Source organism: Uloborus diversus, chromosome 9 (genome assembly GCF_026930045.1).
Source record: "Uloborus diversus isolate 005 chromosome 9, Udiv.v.3.1, whole genome shotgun sequence".
Taxonomy (NCBI): Eukaryota; Metazoa; Arthropoda; class Arachnida; order Araneae; family Uloboridae; genus Uloborus; species Uloborus diversus.
This window is the reverse complement of record NC_072739.1, coordinates 63,851,245-63,868,644: the sequence shown is the minus strand read 5'-3', so window position 1 is coordinate 63,868,644 and position 17,400 is coordinate 63,851,245. Positions and strand designations below refer to the sequence as shown.

General features: G+C 32.4%; 1 protein-coding gene across 1 annotated transcript in view; it reads left to right on the top strand.

Moving 5' to 3' along the window:
- Positions 1 to 461, top strand: part of LOC129230665 (glucose transporter type 1-like) — a 290,489-nt gene extending 290,028 nt beyond the window's left edge. Inside the window, exon 16 of the mRNA XM_054865080.1 lies at positions 314 to 461. The gene's annotated coding sequence lies outside the window, so the exon portion shown is untranslated. The remainder of the gene's footprint in view (positions 1 to 313) is intronic.
- The last annotated feature ends 16,939 nt before the right edge of the window (positions 462 to 17,400 follow it).

Here is a 17,400-nt window from a genome sequence, read left to right as displayed (position 1 = left end):
CGTACTGTGTTTATTCCCCTTCGCCTAATATTCTTAACGAACTGAAAAAATGGATCACTGCGAACTGCTTCTGCGTACATGATATAACATGTACGGCAGGAGTGTGAATACAGAGTTGGTATCTTTCAGGCGTCACGGAGAGAGCACACATAATATCTTGAGATAGATTTCAGTAAAAAAAATTGTTTTTGTACAATTTTTACTATATACTAAAAACATGCACGTTTGAAACACCACCGTTCTTTTTTAAACATCCTATATTATGACAGTCAAATTGTGAAATAATTTATAATTTCTGTATTTTTATTTTTAGCACAGGACCTAACAAGGCTCATGAATTCCCAGTGCCAGCTAACAGTGCTGCCTCCAGTTCTGAGACACTCTGCAATGCGTAGAAGGATGCTTACAGCTCAACCTTCTCACACGGCATTTTAAAATAATCTTTACAAAGAAATATTAACAAAACAGAGTTTTAATACAATAATAACGATTATTATGCTAGATTGAAGAAAAAAAAGTAAATAACAGAAATGTTAATCTCGAAAGAAACTTTGTATGAATTTAAAACTATTTATTCTTTGCTGACGATCAAGCCAATACTGGCATAATAAAGCCTATATATAAATATGTTTATTTAATGAGATCTATGTAATTATTTAGAGCTTCAGAGTTTAACCATTTCTTTTCAATTTCTCCAATATTAAACTGACTATTTTTTCTAAAAATCTCCTTTGTGCTTCAAGAAGAAATATTTATATGAATTTACTGAACACTGAGATTTTTAAATTATTGATTGGAAGTATTTTTATCAAACTAATTTTTAACTCTATCAGGATCTTAGAAAATAATGTAATACCAACAATGTAAGAATATATAAGTACTATATAATTGTATTTTAAGAAAACAGTATTTTTTCTTTATCGTGGAAAGACTTTTAGTTACTAGGAATTTAGCAATATTTGGAATCTCGCCTATGTTTTTGAGCTTAACATTCAAATCTGGTAACCAAAAAGTTATCAATTGGATAACTAGCAACATAAAATGTTGTAACTTATGAAATCTCACCAAAAACTGACATAGCCAAGTTTCCGTTCGATTTGACTCGAAGTTGATAGTAATTTTAAAACTATCAAGAAATACCTTTGAATATTATGGACATTTAACATTAACGAAAGTTCTGAGCGTTCATGTTTCATTGGTATTAAAAATATATGTAATTTATAGAGATAAAACTATTGTAATTTGTTTTGGGAATCTATTCCCAAATTCAGCAATAAAAAGGTTAAATGTTAAAGAATGTTTTCCAGAATTGCGTTAAAAACGTTAATCAAAGCCTTAGAAAAAGTTTTTCATTTTTTAGTATAAAACTCAAATTTCATGCATTTAAGAATCCCTTCTCAAATTTAATGTGAAAATTACAACAATTAACAAAAATTACAATTACAAAAATTACAAAATTCAAAAAAGCTCTATGTCAAACAGTATGAATAAATACCCACTTTTCAAAGACGCGTCGTTTCTATTCCTCTGTAAAACTGTAAATCAGTTGCCTAAAACGTTCTGTTTTGCAAAAATATAACATTTATTTATCATTCAACTTATTTCTGCTCATAAATTTACGCTAATCAATCATTTAAATCTGCACTGTTTCTTAAGTTAAAAATCAGTGGCGGCGATTCGAGGGGCAAACGCCTCCCTCCCCCTCTCAACTTTTCATAATTTATTTATTTATTTTTACCAATTTAAGAGCCAAAACTGAAAATGACACCTCAAAATACTTCGGGGTAAATAATGTAAGTCTCATTCTTGTCTAAGTGTTTCTTTGAAGAAAGTTATTGCGTACAAAATTAATCAAAATCTTTGCATCAATTCCTACTTATGTGCTTCAATACTCTCAAAACCAGCCCTAACAAAAGTTTAATTTTTTTCTTTCTTCCTTTTTTTTTTCATTATTTTGCTGCCGTCAAAAGTCTCATGGCTTTTAGTTGTCTTTTTTTTTTTGCCCCCCATCCACACACACACTTATAAGCCCCAACTGCAGCCACTGTTAAATATGTTAAATTGTCTTATTCATGTATTTGTAATGTTTGAAAATGTGTTAATAAGAATGCAATATATTTGTGTAATCCTGTTGGTTAAAGAAGAGCCTCGAATGGTACATGCTGCAACAGAGAAATAATGCCCTCCCTCCTCTTCCACATCCTCATAAAGCTCTAAGTTTCTCTGTCTGGATATCGGGATATCTGTCTGGATGTCTGGATCTCTGTGACACGCACAGCGCCTAAACCGTTCGGCCGATTTTCATGAAATTTGACACAAAATTAGTTTGTTACATGGGGGTGTGCACCTTGAAGCGGTTTTTCAAAATTTCGATTTTTTTCTTTTTATATTCAAATTTTAAGAACATTAGACCCAGAAAATTTACGTAACGTGGAAGAGTAAATTACCGAATTATCACAACGTGGAACTGTAACATGGGCGAGCAAATAGCCATAGCAAATTGACGAGAAATGCATCATCCATTATTTGTAAATATACAGGCGAACCAAATGACCTTTTAATTTTTTTACTACGGGCAAAGCCGTGCGGGTACCACTAGTATACTACGAAAAATCTAAACGGCAGACGATGAGTAGTATAGAAAAGACACAATATGTATTCTCAAAAAATGCAAAGTTTGATTTTTTTTTCTTACACTGCATTATTTACTGTTTTGCAATAGCAATAAGGAGTGGCGTCACTACGGGGGGGGGCGGGGGTGGTAATCCACGTGCTTCACCCGTCTGGGGGGGGGGGGGTAACACTCAAAGTGTAATCGCAAGTTTCTGAAAAATATGAAGCTGAAAGGCATTTTTAAGACTACGAATTTGAAATTTTTTCGGGGGGAAACCCCACGGAATCCCTCTTTCTTCCACCCCACATCATGGAGTTAATACTATACTCAGGATTAGGGTCGTATTGTCAGTACTTAGACTGAAAATTGAATGAATTTCATGCTTACATAGTATAATAAAAACCTCTTTTTTTTTCGTTTGTGTGAGGAGAGGAGGGAGGGTGACGCCTCACATTACCGCCCCGGGTATCACCCATGCTAGGTAAGCTACTGCAATAAGTAAAAGCGAGAATCACCAAGTAGAACAAATTTAAATCGAACAATTGTTTAAATTAGATTATTCATGATATGATAAGCAATCACCATCTTGGTAAATTTTTAAGGTAAAAAATAATCTTTCAAAGTTGTTGCCACCCTCTGCTCTAGATTTCACCAATATAATAGTCCTCTCTTCCTAATACATAACAGATCATGGATCGATCTACCTTGGTTAAATCCAAGGCCCTGATTACAGGTTTGCTTTCCAGTTTCGTTAAAATCCCTTTTTAGCCTGAATTTATGCTATTGCAGCAAACCGTTCATGCGCTCATCTCTAAGCGTTCTAAGTGTAAGTAGATTATTTTAACAATAGTTAAAATAATCAAAAGGAACGTTTATTAATATATTTAAAAAGGTTTTTTTCCTTATTTTATTATTAAAATGCATTACATGATTTTTATTTTAAAATGTAAATCAAATTTATCAATGAAATATTATTTACATTTAAATACTGTACATACTCGTGTATAACTCGAAGTTTTTAGCAAAATATAGAAGGTGTAGACATATTCACGCATTAGTGGAAAATGATTATTTACTAAATCGTCAGTACTTTCTTTAAAAAGAGCAAATATTAAAACACAGAGTTTTTGAATTCCAAAACCTTATTGCTTTCGTATGAAAATGAAAAGTTGAACACTGAAACTTATCAAAATAAGGAATATTGCATAGAAATTGAATATTCCTAAGGTCCAGTTAATGGAAAATTTAATATTATTCCTCCGTCAGCATCAAATATGTCTTCAGATTCCATGATTATCAGCAATGATTTATCAGAATTTGAAAGAATAAAAGTTCGGAAAGAGTGATACGATTTTTACATTTCACATTCCTCTTAAGAGGGTCGTTATACACGAGTACATACGGTACACAAATGTATTTTTCATATAAAGAACATGATTTTATAAATGAAGAAAAAGGTATATTTAAGTAGCAATTTTAACGAAAAAATGCATCGCAATTTTTAAAAAAAATCAGGTTTTCTTTTATGAAAAGAACAATTACTGGATACGATCAAACAAGCATGACGTCACATTTGATCCGATATCACGAGGAAAAATTTCTATCTAAAATCAATTGCGAATTTATCAAAGGTTCATAAAACACAAAAAAATTGTTCGACCGTGAACTATAGCGCTTTTTAACTATCCAGATTTTTTTTGACACAAAATATATAGATTTACCTTCACACAATATTTTACAAAATTTTGCAGCATAAGTACATGCAACATCCGGAGAAGGATTTTTAAAAAATATTGGCGAATGTGTATGATGCAAACATTTCCATGTAAATATTACATTTATTGATGCGATTCAGCCTCTGCTACGGTTAACTTGTATGGCAAAATATTACTAATATTAATATGTGTTAAAGATTCTTGATCATTGTATTGAAAATCCCCAAAAATTGATTAGCGTGTTTTGAAGAACTTTTCAATTATTTTAAAACGTCACATTTTGTTGATGACTTAGATTTATAACATTTAACTGGATAAACCTAACATTAGCTGATTTTGAGAAACATTGTAACAATCAATGTCACATCGAAAACTGCCTTTTTGTTGAAAACGTTTATAGCTTGTTTTTTAGAATGCAACACCAGTTGAAGAAGAATTCGAATTTTAATATGTGCCATTTCACTAAAATACCATTAAAGATATAATGGTGAACTTATTAAATACATACTTCTGATTAGTCTTTAGTCTTTCGAAAATCTGCATGATTTTAGAAGGTTTCACATAAGTTTAATAATATATCATTATAGGATATAACAGTTCAAAATTTTCCACTATATCATGTGAGAAATAAGAGTAATGGCGTCTTTCCCTTTGTTACTTTCAAAAAAATTGAAAATAAATAAATAAATAAATAAATAAGTCAACACTAAAACAGGTACTATTTGGAAACCTATAAACTTTACTTTTTTGAACTCAGGTGATATAGAAGCATCATTTGTGAAATCATGCACTGTCTGTTACGCTTAAAGCTCTTGAACGTACTGATTCACCAATTGCCATTTTTTTAAATAAAATAAAAAAGAAAAGCAAAACTTTTCTGAAGAGGACATCCACTTGTTTCTGATACACTAATCTGTTGATACATTGCTAGATTTACCTTTCATCCAATTACCTTAATAAAGCAACAGTACAAAAATCGTTAAAGAAATGTCTTAATAGCTATGTAAGCATAAAATAAATTCATTAAACTCTTTTCTGACAGCAGGCCTGTAAACAGGCCAGACCTTGCCTAACCTAGAATCTTTTGCTAGCCCTAAAATAAATTCATAGAACACGGCTGATCCGTTATTCATACTAATTAGAACCAAGACCCCCCCCCCCCATACCTGTATTATGGAACTTAGCGACTAAGGTTCTACGGTCTTGTTCACCAGCCGACCTGAACTCCTGGTAAACACAGACATCCAAGACACCGAGTGATGAAACTTTCTTTTTGATTGAAGGCGGCTTCGATCGGCGGTTCATATGTATTTGACGGAAGTTCGAATCGGTTGTTGAATAAAAGCCGTTAAAAACTCAGTCAACAGCGAACTTGACCCTGGCGCATTGAATTTTGTCAGATATATCTGACGTAGAGGCTACCAAATTACGAAACATTGCAACCAATCGCTTAGAGACTCAGTCTTCAGCGAAGAACTTCACCCTGGCGCATTGAATTTTGTCAGATATATCTGGCGCAGAGGCGACCAAGTTATGAAACGTTGTTCTTAGTCACTTAGAAAGTCTGCAGCGTAGACACCCTGGTGCATTGAGTTTTGTCTGATAACCCTGGCGTGAGTGAAATTTCAATATGTAACGGGTGTTTAGGTTCGTGTCATCCCATAAATTGGAAGCGTTGGAATGAATTTTTGTTTCGTCTAGCAAACCCTACCCGAATCTAATTCTTGATACCTTGCTGTTATGTATATTCCAAACCTTCCTTTTTCTTCAGAAAGTATTTTTTTCCTATAGCGTTGCCCTTGAGTACAACTCACTGTCGAGATTTGTACACCGGTTGTCCGCATGCTCCATATTATCGACACTTGTTCAACACTCAAAGAGTTTGTTTTCTATTCGTTGCATTATGACTGTAAATGAAAGATTCATTTAAATTAAATGCATCAATAAAAATTTCTTTAAAAGAAAAGTTATCAGAAACATTGATAAAAAAAATATTAATGTTTTACAAAGATATCCTTTTTTTATTTTCTAACCAAAACAGACTGCATTTGGGAAACACATACTTTAAATCAATTAAATTAGATCAAAGTCATTACTTAGTCAGTAGAAAAAAAAACTCTTCCTAAGGCATTCCTCGAGCCAAGAATATTTTTATTAAATATGTATTTATCTTAAAAATTATTAAAAGTGATTAAAAAACTGACGTTTCGGTGATTGATATTTGAAAGAAACAAAAAGGTGAAGTGCCAGTCAGTATGTGTAAGAGCTTTGAGTGATATCCTGACTAGTAAAAACCAACATTGTAGTGAATGTTTTAAGATGCATATAAAAATACTTAAAACAACTGTATCAATTATCGCCAACTTTAGCAGAGTGTCTTAAATGTAATTTGATACGTAGACCAAACCACTTAGTCGTATTTGGAACTTTTTAGTCGCCAATGGTGAGCTACATTTCATGATGAGTAAGTCCTCTATGTCCACCATCCATCGTCTTCGAACTCTAGCTGCCTGGAAACAAAACCACAGAAATTGAGTGCCCCAAAACTAACTCGCATTTGTACATAAAATACGGGGCTTTTAGAGTTAATGCACGGTGCTATGAACAAGACATAAATGAAAAAAAAAGTCTGGATTCTCATGCTTCTTCACTTAGTTGACCAGATTTTACATTGTGCTCAAGATATGACATGGCTTAGAATAACAAATTTTAGAATAAAGACTATGAGTGAACTTTGGTCTAACAAGGAGAATCCTGCATTGTGATTGGTTGCAGTGATAACCAATCACCAAGGACAATACCCAAGAAGTTGGGATGCTTCCTAGACCGCTTTGGATGAAGTTTTCATTTGTATACAAGTGATATTGTACACTTTTTATTTATCTGTTTTCCCCGTTTTTTCCTGGCGAGAGATCAAAGGTTGAAATTTTTTATACTTCGAAACTGCTGTAAAAGTGTTTCAGCGATCAATGGATTCGTTTTTTATGAATAGGTCTGTAAAAGAATAAAAAATTGTAACTTAGAAGTTTCATGTATTACAGGTTTAGTCAATTTGCAAAAGAAAGCCTACAATAACTGGCGGAATTGAAAAACTATATTAAAAAAACAACATTTTCATATATCAGTGTCTAAATATTTCTGCTGTTGTAGTTGTTCTTATTAATTTCCAACCTAGTGTGACTGAGTCAGAAGAGGTCTAAGAATCCGTTTGCGTCTAAAAAGTTGAGAACAAACGCTCATATTTTGAAAATTTGAAAACAATTTTCACATTTCTTGATGACTTGGTTTGATGGTTTTCGTTTTACTGTCGATTTTTTTTTTTTTTTTAATTTCGTTAATACTTTTGCTTGAAAAAGATTCTACAGATTATGCTTAGAACAAAATGTATTACAGTATCAATGCAGGACTTATGAAACACAATTGAAATAAAGAGTAAACGAACAAAGTTTCGCGATGTTTTAAAATTTTGCTCGTGCAGAAGTTATAATTGAATATACGGCACAACAGTCTAAGATGTAAAAAACAAATAGCAACATGAATTCGCGTAATAATAATAATAATAATAATAATAATAATATATATATATATATATATATATATATATATATATATATATATATATATATATATATATATATATATATATATATATATATATATATATATAAAATCTCTTGTATGCAATAAATGAGGAGAATAATGTACTTAAGGCAGAAATTTTTGTTTAAAAGCTATACGCAACTGTTTTGTTACCCATAACTTTTGTACAGGAAAAGGGATTAGAAAAAGGTTTTTTGAATTTTTTACATTCTTAGTTATTATTGTTTGAAGGAGACACTGCTAGAGGAAATCAGTCGCTTCCGGTCATCAAATTATAGGAAGGTGAATCAAATGCATAAAATATCTTTAAAATTAAATGCGAAAAAAAAAAAGATTGACCAAGTTTTAGTTCATGCTGTAATTAACTGTTATAAATTGATATATCATAAACAGGAAGAAATTATTATACAAGTGTAATAACTTAAGAAAAAGTAAGTGTATTTGCTATAGCCCTGTCCCGGCTTGCGTTTATAAATGAGTAATGGATCATATACTCAAAATACTATCATCAGTCCCGTAGTTTAGGGGGGTCAGGAGGGAAAATTGCTTCCTTTTGGTTCGGAAAAATTAATATATTTGCAGCAAAGTGGGCATAGTTAATGCTGTTTAACGATATAGTATTTGTTATTGAGAATTAAACACTGTCCTCAGGAAAAATTCGGAATGGCGGGACTGACTATCCTACATCATCATCATCATAATTGGCTCGGCAGCCCGTTATGGGCCTTTGCCTTCTTTAGGCTGTTCTTCTCTTTGTCGTTGACCACCAGTTTTTGCTTTTAATGATATCAAAATCAGTATACACACGGTAGACCCATCAATTTTTTGGTCTACCCCTTAGTCAAAAGGGACTGCATTGAAAACCTTCAACGCAGCTCTATCATTTTCCATTCTCAAAAGATGACCAGTCTCATTCGTTTAATTTAGTAAATTAAAAAAAAAAAAAAAAAATTTCAAAATTCTGCATCATAAAAGCAAAATATATTTCAAAATCGTGCCACTCTATGAAATAAAAGTTCTAAAGGCGAAGGGTAAAATCTGCATGCCTATGCATAAACCACAAAATGTAAAGGAGAACTTAACTTATTGACTTCGCATGAATGAAAAATACATTGACCTGAATTTCATTGACCTGAATGAAAAATACAAAAGACTAAAGATAAAATCCTAACTATAAATGTAAAACCCCTAATGACTATAATAACTAAATAAAAAGTCAAAGACAAGACTGCGTTCACGAGAAAGATGGACTAGATGCAAAGGAAAAAAAAACACGCCATTTGGCGTCGTCGAATCACATGTTTAGAGTGAACAATAGCAAATCGGTGCCAAGCAAACGGCGAATATTGGTTTACTTTTTTTATGCCAGAGAGTCATCCTCAAAAGTGGCAAACCCTCTAGCAACCCATTTGTTTATTTTCGGTCTATCTTTTCAGTGAACAGATTACAGAGATCAAAACCTAACTGTAGAAAAAAAAATCTAATAACTAAGTAAGAATTTTTTTTTTAAATCTTAACGAAAGCGAAATACGAATATTTTATTTTGTTTAAACTATATCAAAGTGAATATAAAAACGCACACACACACACATGTATATCAAAAACTCACAATTTTCGCAATATAAATTCTCAGTGATACTAATTAGTAGTAAATAGTGTTTTATTACTACTCAATCTCATTTAAAAAGTCCGTGATTTAAAAACTATTACTTATAAGGTTGAACATAATGTATATGACATCCATTGATTGCTGAAACTCTAAATGGTTTTTTGGTAAAAAAAAGAACCATATGTTAACTGTACAGTTTTTACCGAGCTCACTGATTATGAATGTAAATAGAACTCAGAACACTCTGTCGACATGTACATAGTTATTAATAAATTATTAAAAACTTTTGATTATAAATTTGTGCTTCGTTTATCACTTGTTTTCAATGCGTGGAAAGTCACTATGATAAGTTATTTTTTCATTATCCTATATTTTTGACTATCAACTACCTCCATCACTTGCAAAAATTGTTGGGGCAACTTGCACTCGATAAAAAATTATATTTCATTAATGTGGTAACAAAAACTAGGAGAGAAATGTAAATGTAAAGAAAATATATATGGTACTGCTTTTATTGCATTTAAGACAAATATATTACTAAGCATTATGCAAAATCCAAAAGCGAAATTAAAATTTAAAAAAAAGATCAAAATTTAAATAACATCATCATACATATAGTAGCCAATTCGCTGATCGAATAACGCTCCTGACCTCTTCAACAGTGAAACCCGCGCCAAGACATGATAATTTCGCAATATTTTTTGGTAATGCTCGGCATACAGGGAAATGCTTCATTTTGACGAGGGTGAACAGGATCGGGTAACTTAATTGTTTTACTGGTAAAACCGTCATTTTAGGAATGAAAAAATGGTCAACTATGAAGGCTACGTACTGGAGTTTAGGATTAATCCACTGGAGTTGGGGTTCGAATTTCAACTATCAAAATATAACCGAACAGGCAGTTGCTTCGTTCAAATGTAGAAGCAATTATCATCCGTCATACCCTGACGGGCGATTTTCTAGTTCAGTAACATTCGCTAACCCTAAAAATATCCCCCACCAACACACCTGTAGTACAGCATCACGGATTTCAGGGAATGTAAAGAGTACACGTACGTAACGCGTACAAGGCACCTGTACTGGATCTATCCCCCCCCCCTTTTTTTGGCAATGTCGTATCTTTTTTATTTGATTAAATTACAGATAATATGTTCTGAGAAACTCTCCACCAGTTTTTCTTTTCCAAAATTATTTGAGTGCTGTGGTATTTCCATGATGAAATTTTTAAAGGGAAACCAATTTAGACGGGTCAAAAAATTTATTATTTTTTTTTCAATGTCATAAAATACTAGTAAAACTATTCAAGAATATGGTGCCAAAATTTCAGTGAAAAATTATGATTAGTTCCGATGCTATGAGCACACCAATCGTTCTGAAAATTTGTGTGAATATTCTTTATTCAATTGTACTCTATGAATTTAACCCTGGGATGATATTATATTATTAATAAATATTTGATAATGCAAGAAATTTGTAAATAAAATGTTAGAAAAACATGACATTGTAATCAAACACCTCAAAAACATGGAATTTTCAACTTTTTTGATCACAATTAGGTTTATATTCTTAGGAAATACGTTGTTTACGAAAAAGAAAAATTGTAATGATTACAGATAAAAATTGTGGCTTCGGTAATGCCCACCAGCAACAAGCTCTAATGGCAATCGCTCATAGACAGCAGCTTATAACTAGGCTTGCCAGCATGGGCGCCCATATGCAAAGTTGGAAGGGGGGGGGGGGGGCTCAAATATTTTCCCCGTGGTTTAGCTGGATATTTTCCCCATGGAAACTGATTTCAGGACAGATTAAAGTCATTAAAATTTGACATCTTTACTAATTTATTCATTAATGGCTGGAGAAGAAATGTTTTTACATTTTTGCAAAGAAAAAAGTATTAAAAGCAAGGAAGTTCTAATTTCAAGGGGGGGCGAGCCCCCCCCCTTGCCTCCCTATATGGGCGCCCTTGCTTGACATATTTCTGAAATGTCTGGAAACCGGACCCAACCCGGAAATCAACCCAAAAGGAACCAGAGATGATAGTGGACTCAAGTAAAAAGTAAAAATTTCTGAAGACTCGACACAACTCCCCCCTCCCTTTCCGTAAAAACTTTTGAAATATGCAAGCAAAAATTATTAAAAATAAACATTTTAAAAGTTTTTTTTTCTTTTAATATTTTTTTAGTTTTAGGATATGTTGTCAACACAAAATTTTTAGAAATTTCGGATAACAAACACCTTTAAAGAGAACACACCCCTGGCTGGGTTTTAGCGTGTTGTAGAGGGTAGTTCACTCTCAATGCTATGAATAAATACCAATTTTGAGCTTAAACTAAGGGTAATAATAAATGACACAAGCAGATTAATTTAAACATTTTATTTCTTACATGTTACTATAACTTTAGTGAGAAGAAATACTTTGAATGAAGACTAAAAACTTGAACTATATTTACATGTATTTTTTATTCGCTAGGACGTTTTTTAGAATATTGTTTTTGGTTTTAGTTATAAAAATCCTTACAAGCTGATTCGATATTAATTTTACAAGTCTACGTTTCAAATTACAAAGTAATTATTTAAATTAATCCTCCACAGTTTATTATTTTTAGACTTTTTTGGTCATCTAATCAAATTTATCTTTTTCCGGAACCTAAAGTAAACCGGCCGGCACACTAGGAATTTGCTTGAAAACCGGGACGTCTGGCAAGCCGACTTATAACTCTACTATTTCTGGTGAAAATGGCTTGAAAAAATTACAAGGTGGGCAATTCCACGGTGTCGGACGTAGAATTTGCACGAAATTTACCAATAAATGTTCATATTTTTCAGAGTTAAAATGGATGAACTGAGCCAATTTTTTTTCTCAATACTTATATATGTAGGAACAATATAAAAACTTATAGAATTTCTGAAATTTTCAGATTTTTTGACTACTTGAATGTTTAAAAGCAAAGTTGAAATATGAATAATTTTTCCTTTTTCACCAAATTATTTTACGGATAAATAGCAGAAATTTTTTCCCCTTGGTGTCGGACGTAGAATGTGGAAAGCAGACAACGTCCGACATGAAATAAACATCTTAAAAAGCTGTTTAACTCTTAATTTGTTTATAGAATTATATATAATGGTATTTTAAAGCATAAAAAAGGGGGAAAATATGCATAACAGGGGTCTGTGCAGAATTTTTCCCAGGGCTGCATTTTTGTGTGAAAAATCAAATAATTTTGTTAAAATTGAAATAATTTGAAGCTCCAAATTTTAGCAAAAAGAATGTTGGGAGGGGGGGTCATGGCGCAAGTTATGTCATAGAACTTGTTTACAGGGAATGTTTTTTTAAGACATTTCTTTGTTTTTCTGACAAAATATTACTTTTCTGGGTGTTCTCGAGGAATTTGGGGGGAGGGGGGCGGCAGGGGGGATCCCATTGCTTTTGGGGAGATGGACACCCCTAATGTATCAATATCTGCATACCATTCCAGGAAATTTATATTTTAAGTCTTCACTCATAAAATAAGGAAACTACTGTAACGAAAACAAGAGAGATTAGACGCATTTTGTCACGGGTTTTCTTTTTCTTTTCTTTCTTTTTTTTTTTTTTTTTTTGCAATCTCTATGTGAACAACAAAAAACTCAATCTCTAGAATGAAAAGAAATGAAGATTAATTTATAGAATTTTAATGAAGAAAAATCTAACTTATTAACAAATAATAAGAAATTTGGATGTTGGTTACAAATTGTTGAAAACGAAACTGAGCATTTTGAGGCACAAACAGGGGTTTTTGTGAGTTCACCAAAAATACCTGAGAGTTTTTTAAGTAAAAACTGGGAAAGGGAGGAGTGTTATTTTTTAACTAAGACCCCTAATGCTTCTTAAATATTCATAGTTTTATACATCACTACGTTAATCGCTATTGATAAACATATGAGACTCATTTCTTATCTTCAGATGTTTTCCCCAGTCAAAATATTGTGTATATGTTCTTTACATTTATGTTATGTAAAACATAAATATAAATACATAATTAGGCATGCATAGCATGTGTGCATTATTTACATAACCAGGAATTTTTGTATACTTATAAACCTAGTTTCACTTAGGAAAATATTGGTGTCGGACGTAGAAATTTTTCTGACCATTTATTTAAACATAACTAGTTTTTTGAAATTTAATTTAAAAGATTATTTTTAATTGCATATAAAATCTTTATTTGAAGACAAAATATTTTGTAAAAATCTCCACTCAGTTTTACATAATATAAACTTTCAGCCAATTTGGTGTCGGACGTAGAATTACAAAAATGCCTTATATGAAAAAATCCCTAAAAATTAAGTTTTGCAGTTAAAGTGCAATTTTTTTGTATATAACTCTTCTTGAGAGTTCTAAGAAGCGTATTTTAGAGAGAATATTTGAAAAATGCGACAATGTAAATATCTAACAGCCATTCTTAAGTGTATAAAAAAAGTTACTCATGGTATGAACATGGTTGAAAAGTTGAACATGGTAATAAAAACCTGATTTGAAGCCTCAGAACTCTAATAAATTTTGCTTTTGCTGCATATTTTTGTTGTTTCCATACACTTCAGATTTCCATACACATCTTTCCATTGATACCAAATTTGTGAGAAAAAGATTATTTTAAAATTCTGCCATTTTTTCCCCTTTCCTGTGGAATTAATTGCCCAGGTGTGCTTAAAAAAATGAGTAAAATATCCTCCAAGTTTTAAGAAATTCTGATTATTTCTTTTATGTTAAAAAAAATCACAAAAAATACTAAAATTTCGGCCTCCTAAACTGCCTCCCTAGCCTTATATTTTTATTTGCTTGAAATACAAGCGTTAGCGGCTACGGCAAAAAAAAAAAAAAAATGAATATTTTGAACTGATATGATACTTTTCAGAGCGATATCTTAGTTTTCTTCGCTTTCTTTTGTTTTAAATGTCGCAAGACTGTGTTCAAGGGGATAGTTTTAGAGGTAAACCCCTTCCACTGATGAAAAAATAATACAAAGTCAAATGGAAGAAGGTGCACATTTGACTTAAATTAGCTTTATTGTCGAAGTTTGTGTAAGGCGCATTATTGTTTTAAAATCTATTACTATGAAGCTTTGCTACAATTTACGATTGTCCTCTCGTTACCGACTGAAATCATACGTTAGAGACACAGTAGTAGAAGAAACGCTGAAGGGTCTGGCAATACAAAGCATGAATTGCATTAATATTGCTTCTGATAAGAATGGTTATGATGAATTTGGCGTTTCAGAAAAGGAGCAGAACGTTCCGGGTTGTTGCACTTGTTGTGGGTGTGATAATCTTTATTTTTCAAGTACAGTATAACTTCGATTTAACGTTTTCCTCAACTTAATGATACATTTCACTGGTCCCGGTTTGACTGCATTGAATGCCTATGCTCGTCGATGTAGCGATAACTTTTTGCAGTCCTTTTACAATCGTTAAATCGGGGTTATACCGCACATTTTTTCTTTTTTTGAGCAATCACGATTGCTTAATGCTTTCATTTGACTGTTTTGATGTGCTATCATTTTATTTTCCCACCAGCACCCTCTGCAGCACCACCGTCGACCGGCTCCTCACGATGCTGCTCCTATAGCGAAAACCGTCTCCAGGTTGCGTCAATGTCCAACACTTACACGCATACATACACGCACGTACACACACACACACACACAACTACCCACACACTCATGCCTGCACACAGACACAAACACATATGCCTACACACACATACACATTCCCCCCCCCCCCCACACACACACATAAACACTCAAACACACAACTACCCACACACTCAACCTGCACACAGACACAAACACACATGCCTACACCCATACACATACTCCCCTACACACAAATCCCCCCCCCCACACACATAAACACACACGCCTATACATACATACACACACTCGTGATTGCGAAAAACATAATTTGAATTCAAGAGGTCAAAATTCAAATTTTTTTTTTTTTTTTTTTTTTTGGAAAGTTGATACTTTATGTTATGATGTTATGATACATAATAGCTCCCGAATATTTCACAATTAGAAACCAAAGATTAAAATTCCGAGAAAAAAATGCAAATTTGTGCGTAAAAATGTCACAACAGTGCAAATGGATTGAGCAATTTAGCATTTTTGAAGATATGTACTAAGTTACTAAGTTGTGTTGCCGAGAACAAGATTTAACGATTACTTTTAAAATTAAAATTAAAAAAAAAACTAAAATTAGATTTACAAACGAATGTTTTAAAGCAAATTACAAATTGATCAGATCTACTGAAAATTTCAGAAACATTTTATCAGTTTTTATTATATCGTTTTCGCGAGCACACATTTTTAATACAGTGGCCGCCGCTTATATGAATCACGTTTGTTCTGAACAGTTTGGATTCTATACAGCGGCTGATTCAATAAAGCTGGATTATATTCTGCTTTTGGCAATTTGATTCATTAAAGCGGCTGATTTAACTAACCACTGATTCATTTAACCGGCGTCCACTGCATTCAGTATTTTTGACATGGATAATTTAAAAATATCGGTGAAAAAATGCTATTAGGGTAAAGGCTCCAGTAGTTGATCATTTAAGAGAGCGATTGCTGTTTCTTGTAAACCTATAAATTTCAGCAATTAACACAACAACAAAAACATTGTAAGACTTAAGACTATTCCTTTCTGATAATGATTCACTAAATTGTTTCAGAAATAAAAACATTTCTATTTTAAAAACTAACCTATTGTTTATACGAGAAAATGCTGCAGTAGTCAGCCATAGATATCCAGTGTTCGGCCAGGTTTGAGCCCAGTAGTCGGCCGTTTCATTTTCATTACGCTTATGGGGTATGAGTGACTAAATTTAAACAAAAGTTAATGCGAAACTTACAGCACAGATTTGTACTTACAAAATTAGTTATTTCAGTAATTACAAAAGAATTCAGCATTCTTGATGTCTTCGTAACATCTATGTTTATATTATTTTTCAATTTGCAACCAGTTTGGATATGCATCACATTTTTTATTATTTATCTTCTACATCACTTATTAAAGTAGTATCATACACTGCAAAAATAGAAATTGAAGAATAGAAAAGACCCGGGTTTTTTGGGAAAAGAATTTCAAAAACATCAGAACATGGATCCCCCCCCCCCCTCCTGGCGTCAAAAAGTTTCTGTATAAACTGAAATGCTAAGATAGGGACTGAATAAAAGAGTTCATAGAATTCATGATCGATGAAGAGTGAATTAATGATCGATGTGATTGACACTTGACTGGTTCATGTTCATTAGAATGAAACTTCAACATATGGAACATTAAATGAAAATTGTAGTTTTGGAAACAATTTCACCTTAAAACAAAACAAGTAAAAATCCATTCGAAAAGCACTCAAAACATTGGTAATCGTTGGCACATATAAAACAAAATTTATCCTAAAAAAAGGTACTTTTGCTGTGAACAATCTGGAGCATGAAGAATTATGTTAGCATGTCTGTATTTTCAAAGTTTTCTGCGGGGGGGGGGGGAGGTGAAGGGTATGCATTCAATGTATTTTCTAGGAAATAAAAATCAAAATACAAGCAAAAATGCATATTTAAATTATGTTTTGAAAATACGAAGGGTCATTCCCCCGCTCCCTCCTTGATTGCCCAAATGAAGGGTCTGTATGTGGGTAAATTGAAATCGAGAAATGGGGGATGTCATGAAGATAATCTTACAGCTTTCAACAAGAAAATCAGTAAACAATAAATAAACTAAAATGGAGTGGGTAGAAACGTAATGCAACTTTGAAACCATGTTGTTTTAAAATAAATTCAGCATAATTTTAAACAAGAAGTACATTTTGATTTACTTGTGAAGAA